This window comes from Chamaea fasciata, unplaced genomic scaffold (genome assembly GCF_029207755.1).
Source record: "Chamaea fasciata isolate MVZ Bird 193981 ecotype frontalis unplaced genomic scaffold, bChaFas1.0.hap1 SCAF_2, whole genome shotgun sequence".
Classification (NCBI taxonomy): domain Eukaryota; kingdom Metazoa; phylum Chordata; class Aves; order Passeriformes; family Sylviidae; genus Chamaea; species Chamaea fasciata.
Genome location: NW_027094087.1, coordinates 94,062,702 through 94,071,560, shown reverse-complemented (window position 1 = coordinate 94,071,560; position 8,859 = coordinate 94,062,702). Strand labels below are relative to the sequence as shown.

Below are 8,859 nucleotides of genomic sequence, written 5' to 3'. Positions count from 1 at the left end.
GCTACTAACAGACAGATTGATCAGCCCAGGCATTGTCGTCTCAACCACTCCCCAGAAATAGGTCCTGTTTCTAGAACAGTGCAGATTGCTGTTGGCTGCCATTTTATTGGGATAGTCTCTTTTTTACTTTTCAGGTTAGATCCCATGCAAGAGACCTAAAGATATAATACTTGATTTTACAAACTTTTACTTCTCCTAATGAAAGAAATTTTCTGGGAGAAAATTATTATTATTATTATTATTATTATTATTATTATTACTGTTATTTCATCAGGTTGCAGACAATCTCTGGATTATTTGTTCGTTACCTCTGCACTGGCTATTAAAGAGTCAAATCTGCATGTTGTAGTACCCAAGTATTCTTAAGAATTTAATTCTAAGTTAATTCTACTATATATACAAAGTAAGACTTCCAATCTCTCCCCAAGCTTTTTCCATGTCCTAGACACTGTGTCCCGGTTGTTATTCTCCACCCAAAGGTTGTGACATTTTTCAGAAAAAAAAATGCAGACTTAGCCTCATAGTCAAATTTACGGCATTCAGCTTGAGCTTTACATATAAGGAATAATAGTGCATGCTTTTTCAAATAATTGGCAATTCTTTTTCCAAACAATGCTTTCCACACTCAACTAGTTTGTTACTCAAGTGAGAGAGCCTTTGAGTATCTAAATGTAGCACTGAATAATAACATGCCTTTCAGGCTGGCACTTTCCAGCATGCCAAGCTTCCCTTGAAAAGCAATAGGGCTGAAAGGGAAAATTTAACCAGAAACCTACAGAGTTATGGGTATGTTCTGGCTTTCTTCTAAACAGAGTTTTGAATTTCACATTAAAGTTTTTTGACCTTTCAAGACCCAACCAGTTGCTACTTCTGAAAAGTGATACAGCAATTCAGAACAATCCCCATACAGACTGTGGCTCCAATTGTGTAGAACTTATATGTGCGCAATAGTGCTATGGTCTTACATCAACAAGAGTGTGTTTCCACTCACCACTGAAAGAGCAGCTAAATGTCACAGTTGGGTTTTAAATAGATTTTCTTGACAGATTAGTCAACTATTTCCAGTTTCAGATTAGAGCACATTCATACAAAGTTTAAGTAACAAATCCACCTCCATCTCTCTCTGTTCCAATACTTTAGATTAACGATTAAATGTAAAAGCATTAGTTATGTTTGATTCAAATTTTCAGATAATGTGCATAGCACATCCTCAGTGTAACATTTTCAGCAGAAATCATGAACACTTGCTTTTTCAAGCCTCCTGCTCTCACAATTATTGAGTGTTTCTACTGCATTGAGGTTGATGCTTCTGAACAATCACTTAAGGTTTATTTATTTTCTTTTTTTTTTTTTCCTGCTGAAATCTCTGTTAAAATGTTGAGGTTTCAGTCTCTCTGCATATCAACTCAGATTTTTTTAGCAACATTTTCTGAATCAAATGAGCTTCAGCATGCATATGAATTTTTGTTTGTAGCTTAGACCATCTTTCTCCTAATGCTGTATTACTTCATCTGTGAGAATGTAAGAATAAAGTAATCAAATTCAGACCCTTGCACAATGTAGATGCAGGCAAAAAAAAAGTTATTCTATAAATATCTAAAAATTAAGGCTTATTTTATTTGAAAATGCCATTTTCTTAGTAAAATGTCTTAGGGGACACATTCTGCAGTATTTGCAGCTATGCAATGTTAATATTTTCAACATGTGTGTAATACATCTTTTTATGGGGAGCTGTTGAGAAAGTAAGGTACTTCACAATAAGCTTGTGCAAAAATAGAAAAATCACTGTATTTAGAAACATTTTTGCATTGTCTATTTTATTTACTGTTTGAATTAGGAAAATCAAACTTAAATTCCTTTTGCATTTTGATTTTCTCATTGATTCTTCCTGCCTGAAGACACACACCTGTTCTTTATCTCTGAGCTCAATAAAAGGGCCACCTTGTTACTTAGTCCTTAAATCATCAGCCATGATTCTCAGATTCTTAAAAACTGAGGTCTAAAGGTAATCTCCCCAACACAGACTTAAATATAGAAAAAAATATCTCTATTTCAAACATCAGTAATAATCATTTAGGTATAAGACTATAAAAATACAAGCTATCATGAAAATACAGTATTTTACATGCTGAGAGGCTGAGATTTTCAAAGTAACTAAAAGGACACAACAAACTTTGTGGTCTGGTTTCTTTTTTCTTTTTTTACAATCTCATTTTACTGATTTGGAGAATCAGTCTGCAATACTGCATCTGCACAGAAAAAGGTGTGTGAGTCTTTATCTTTTTTCCTGAAATTTCTGATAATTTCATTTTCCCTGGATATTATTTTAATACCAAAGAGAGAGGAATTTTACAGAAAGCACTGCCAGTGGTAACAGACAATCACTTCTATTTTCCTGCAAAATTTTCAGTCCAGAGAGACTGAAAAGCAAAAAAGGAACTAGTTAATGTTGCTGTTGAGGTGGCCATGACACAGAGGGATACAGTGAAAGTTCAGAAGCTTCTGTTTATTGTGGCAGTGGGCTTTTATATATTCCTCAACATACTTTATAGTTATTCATTAGCTTCAATAAACCAACACAGTGTCCACTGGTACAGAGCAGTCTTCACCACTGCTTTCAGCTAGCATTCACAAAACTTTTCTAAAAATATTTTTCCAGCTGCAGGTGTCTTCTGCTTATCTTTTCCTTCGTGGTTTCCATGTCAACGGTCTTGGTAAGAGTTCCTTTCAGGGGTAAACACGGATCTTATCAATCAACTCTTCTTCGCTCACAGACCAGCTGTCAGCCCCTTCCACAAGTTAAAGTCTTTGATTTTCAACTATTAGAATATTTTTGATATTTATTTTTTCCTCTCTCTGATTCCCAAAGCTACTTCATTTTAGTTGGTTAAGAGACGTTCACAGAAGAACCACTTGCAGAGTTGACTAAATTCGTTGCTGTGAGCAATGTGACAGCATGTCAAGGAAGAAAGGCATTTGCCATCATGCTGACGTCAGAGTGTGACTGATTTGGTTGCACAAGATTTTGCCTAATGAAATTTCAACTGTCTAAATGAAAAATAAACCCTCTTGCACAGTAGTGAAGAAATGCTGTCTTTCCCACCACAAAAAATATTTGGGGATAACTGCTTAGTTTGCAAAACAAAATAACTTTTTCTTTAACATGTAAAGTGTGAATTTTTCCTTAGAACTTACTTACTAGTTGCATTAAAATGCTGTAGTTTGACAAAGAAATGAGTTACAGTCTGAACAGCCAAATCAATCTAGTTTGTGTTTTTTTGCTTGTTTTTAACTTAACAATATGCTGTGAAATATTGCCATTAGAAGGGGCTTGTTTCAAGAAAGAATAGATGTTTATTACTTAATGTTAGTGAGTTTTCTATCAAGAAAAAACACAAATTTTGAACTGTGTTGTGTTTTTTGTTGCTTTTTCTTTAAGCCAATTCTTTTCTTAGGGTGATATCAACAGCAGTTTTATTACATTACTATCGACAGTAGACAAGCTAGAGGACTTTGGTCTTATGGCCGTATTCAGGTAAGTTTAATTCAAAGCAGATGTTGAATACAATATATATAAATCTAAGACTGCTTTGTAGCTTTCAGAGTTAAATCCTCAACTAAGCACTAGCTCCATTAGAACTAATGGAAAAGGAGGTTATTAAACACTTTTGTGATGTACTGATCACAAAGTGTTCTTAGACTGACTCAGAGTGGAGAACTTCAGTGTCATAATGTAGTGTACACTCTCCACCTGTATTAACAGTTGCGGTATTTGAGGAATATAAGAAATTATTAGGAGAACCTTAATCGTTGTCTCTCAACAACAAAAGGACTCACTGAGCCTGATGTATTGAGAAGAAAAGTGTCTGTGTCTCTGCTAGGCACCTGCAGTTCTGTCTTCAACAATGACACGTTGTTCCATGCACCTGCCACCGTCAAGGCCATCTGTGACCACAGCACCAGATGGGATCCACACCAATTGCCGACTTAAAGTTCTTCATAATTTATGAACTTAATTTTTTTAAAAGACAAAATCTTGAAATGGCAATCATACTTACTGATGGCTGGGGAACAAGACATTCCAAGACATTCATGTTTTATACATAGATGTATGAAGTAGTGTAACAAGGAATATGGCTTTGTGTCACATGGGAATATAAGGCAGCTCTGCTCACTGCAGTTTCATTGCAAGCAGTAAAAGATGGCACATTGTGTCTGAACCTTTGCATTCATTTTTAAACATGTTTTGCAAAATACTTTATCATTTGAAACTGCTAGCTTAGCTTGGCATGGCTGGTGGCTATCTTGTCACATTGCATTACTCCCAAATCAAAAGAAGACTGTTCACAAAGATGTAGAAAAATGAAAGGAAGACACAGTTTGGTCCAAATACCAAACAATTCTTGTTATCTCTCATTTCTTGCTATTTTAAAGATTTTCAGGCAAATACTTACAGGTAAACATGAAATATGCTGCTTGTTTTTTTTTCCTTTTTGCTTTGAGTCTGTAGTTCTAGTGCAGTATGAATAAAGTAAGGTGTTTCATAATTTAAAATATAATCATTTGTCCCAGCAATAAAATCCATATCAACTCAGATAAATGCCTAATCTTATCTGTGGTAAATGGAAAGAAGCCCAAATCCTAGGCAACCAAAAATGTTATATATGCATATTTGTCTGAGTGTGTATTTTGTCTCTGTCTGTACTTTCTGTCTGGCTTGGTAAGAAAATTAATGCTTCCATCTAGTGTAGATTTTTTTCATGTAAAATATGTAAAATATATTTAAATCAGAATCACATAATTCTATCCTTAGGCAAGATTTAGAATTTTGTAACCCTGCACTCCCTTGCTCCTATGACTTTTACATTCCTGTCTGCACGTTAGCTGAACAACAGAAATGGGGTAGAATGTATCCCAATTGTCTGGGATATCATCTAATCCCAAATACAGACAGTTGATAAAAGCCAGTTTGAAGAAAGAGATGGAAGACACATCAGTGGCTGCTCCCCTTGAAGAACTCCCAGTGTGTCTACTTTGGATTTGGTCAGGTTTTTAAGCTGAGTTTGTTATGCTTAAGCCCCATATGAGCTCTGTTATTACTGCATACCTAGCTCAGGCCATGGGTCCTGTGGACCCTGCCTGGTCCCAGTCCACAGAAAGGGTTCTTGTCTAAACCTTAGCACTGCCTTGTCACCATAGTCTTGCCAAGAAATCACTGGCCTCCAGACTGCCCGTGGTCCATGCCCTCAGCCCAGTTTCAGCCCTGTTCCCTTGCTAGATACTGTAGGATAGGAATCCTGGAGTGAGGGCCCACCCTAGCTGCCCTTTGTGTCTGCCCTGGAGGGCAGCAGGCCCTTTCAGTCCCCTGACATGGATGTCCCCATCCATTTTCTTGCAACATGATAAATCTCTGTGTGAAGACATTTGGATGACTTCTTCTAGTAGCTTTGAAATCATATCCACTTTTTAATTACTTTTTATGAGAGTAAAGGAGTAGCTTATGTAATGTGTGACAGTGAGCTCCTATGCTAAGAAGGTCTTTAACAATTTGAAATACTCAGTGTTGTTACAGTTCTAAATCTTTGGTTACTGCATAATTTCTGGTTTCCTTCAAAGAAAACGATTCCAAGCCAATGAGGCATAAGACTGGGATGTCAATTTATTCCAATCAATATAGTCTTGAGGTATATACTCTGGAAAGAGGAAAAACAAGTAAGCCCTGATTTTTAGCAAGAGAACTGTATGATGAATCTAGATCTGCCTTTTAGGATTTGCTTATTAAGAGATGCCTCTAGCCAAGCTAAGGTGCAAATGAGAACACATGCCAAAGTCAATAGTACAGATTTTATTTAACAATAAATGTAAGTGAGGAGAGAGAGAGAGAGAAAGAGAGGAATAGAAAGGGAGAGCTCAGAGGGGAGGAAGAGAAAGAGAGTAAAAGAGAGTAAGAGAGAATAAAACATATTAAACAAAAGATATCACCACCACATGGATTCTTGCAACATCCTGCTAGTCCATCACCGTGATCTCTTCAGTGGTGTTCAAGGCTCCCAAGTGTTCTTCAGGAAGTACCATTTTTATACAATCCAAGTCCTGGATACCCATGAGGAAAAGATGCCATCCCCATAACTTGAAATGGCATATGTGTAACCAGCTGCTTCTTTTGTCAAAATTTGCTGTGGTGGGGATTTTTCTCCAGATAGGTCACACAGATCTGCCTCACCAGGCCTGGAATCTTCCTGTTGTTGCATCAGCACTTTTCCCAGTCTGCACAGTGGAATCTTATCCAGTGTGCAAATTCCAAACCTTCACTTCCATTTAGGTCTGGAATTAACACCTTGCTGTTTGCCATCTCTGCTTATCTTAAATTCCTGTTATGTATACTTGCTTCTGGACAGTGCTTGAGACAGTTCATGGTTCTCTTTAAGTCCTCACACTACCTGCTTGCAGTGCAGTTAGCTTTGGGGATGCCTGAAGGTCTCTTATCTTTCACAGGATATACTCATCCCATGTAGATACATAGAAATGAAATGAATTTACTGAAGAGGAAAAAAAAAAAAGGCAGGAAATCATGTCAAAACAGGTTTGTCTAAAATGCGTAAACACTGGAGTTTTCACACACTTGCTTTCATTTGAAGGACAGAATATCAATAAATTAAGACATAAGAATAATAAATTTTAGGTAATTTAATCAAAGATATTTTAGAGTTTAAACTAACATATAAATTACCTCCTAAAGATAGTTTAGTTCTAAAGATAATTGTAACTAAGTAACACTGAACTGAACCTAACTAATTTTAATGCACATGGGTATTTAGCAATGATAAATATTTTGAGCATAGAAAACACCTTTTTTGTGTATATATAAATATATATATGTGTAGTATATGTACACATATATATACATATATACACATATATATATACACATATATGTATATACGTACTAACAAAATTAGACATGTAAAGTTGATTGGACTGCAAATTATGTGGATTATGTGCCAACTGCAGCTTAATAAAAGCAGGAGTAATTTCAACATATATTCCTGATATTCATTTACTGTATTCACAGTTTTTCTAGTTATTGACAACCACATCATGCAGAGGGTAGCTTACCACTGGAATCAGAAATGAGTACTGTGGTGCTAACCTGTCCTAGTTTATTCTGTATGCACTGTTGAAACCCTGACTGTCCAATACCTTCTTTTTCTGTTCTGTTGTCCACTTTTGAGATGCAATTATTCAGAATTTTGTAAAAATTCCTTGTGTGTGTGTTCTAAAATTGAGTTGGGCTTTTGAAGTCAGTGAAAGTAGGTTGGCTGATATTTTGAGTTCATATCTTTGTAGGTAGAGTCTAAACCACCATTGTAAACTAGATATTTTTCAAATATTATCTTCCCCTTTTTCGCTAGTATCATTACTGTGTTTACTTGCCCTGTGATGGGTTAGTTTCAGCCAATAGTCAAACACCCACCCAGATGCTCGCTCACTCTCCCTCCTTGGTTGTAGAAGGGGAGAAAGTAAGATGTAAAAACTAATACACTGAGATAAAGATAGGGAGATAGCTTACAAATTATTATTGCAGGCAAACCATATTTGACTTGAAGAAAAATAATTTAATTTAACAGTGACCAAAATAGATTTGGTTGATGAGAAACAAAGATGAACATTAAAACAACAACTTCCCAAATATCCTCCCACCTCTTCTAGGATCAACTTCTTTATTCCATATGATTCTTCCTCCACCCAGAGGTACAGGGGGACCGGGGGGGCTACAGTCAACATACAGTAGTTTCTCTCTGTTTCATTTTAGATGTTGTGGTTTAAACCCAGACCACAACTAATACACACAGAGCCGCTTGCTCAGTCTTCCAGCTGGTGGAAAGGGAGAGAGAATCAGAAGCATAAGAGTGAGAAAACTCTGAGTTGAAATAAAGACAGTTTAATAGGTGAAGCAAAAACTGTGCATGTAAGCTAAGCAAAACAAGACATTCATTTCCCACTTCCCTTCACCAGGCAGGTTTTTAGCCATCTATAGTAAAGCCTGGTTCCATTGTGTGTAACAATGTCTTGGGAAGTAAACACCATCACTTTGAAGGTCTATCTGCACTCTTTCCTCCTTCCCCGAGATTTACTGCTGAACATGATGTGATGTGGTGGGGGATATGCCAGGGATCAGCTGGGGTCAGCTGTCCCAACTATGTCATCTCTCAACTCTTTTTACATTCTCAGTCTCTTTGCTGGTGGGGTGGAGTAAGAGGCTGAAAGGGCCTTGATGCAGTGAAAAAATGGCTCAGCAAGAACAAAAATATCTCAATATTATCAACATTGTTTTCAGGGCAAATTTCAAGCCCAGCCCCATACAAGCCGCTGTGAATAAAATTAACTCTACCTCAGGCAAAACCAGAACATTACCTCACACTTTTTCCCTTCTCTGGTATTAGTTTTCCATGAGCCACATTTCTTTCAGTATCCACCCACCCACTAGGCTGTGGCATTCTCTGTGGGCTGCTGTGTAGGTATCTGCTTTGTCATGGTCCCCCATGAGCTGCAGAGGGACAACCTGCTCCACTGGTCTTCTCCATGGTCTTCTCCAGTGCCTGAGACACCCTCTCCTACTATGACTTTGGTGTTTCCTCTGTTGTTTCTCACTCTATTTGTTCTTTCTGATGGCATTGTTTAAATGTATTTTCCCAGAGGTGCCACCAACTTGGCTGAAGTGCTCAGCTGTACCCTGCAAGCAATCTGGAAACGACTGTGTCCAGAATGGGGCAGTCCTGGCCTTTGCTCAGAGATCAGGCTGTGGACTCCCACTATCAACACCTGGCAACTTAAATTCAATACACTTCCCTAAGTTAA

The 8,859-nt window shown here is 37.2% G+C and overlaps 1 long non-coding RNA gene across 3 annotated transcripts; it reads left to right on the top strand.

Annotated features, from left to right (window-relative positions):
* The first annotated feature begins 1,981 nt into the window (after positions 1–1,981).
* On the top strand, positions 1,982–4,637 carry LOC136286072 (uncharacterized). 3 transcript variants are annotated; one of them, XR_010719730.1, is made up of 4 exons: positions 1,982–2,263; positions 2,660–2,714; positions 3,456–3,535; positions 3,882–4,637. It is a non-coding gene; the product is annotated as an uncharacterized lncRNA (long non-coding RNA). The 3 variants fall into 3 exon arrangements; XR_010719731.1 differs by having other exon boundaries at positions 3,831–4,637; XR_010719732.1 differs by having other exon boundaries at positions 3,440–3,535.
* The last annotated feature ends 4,222 nt before the right edge of the window (positions 4,638–8,859 follow it).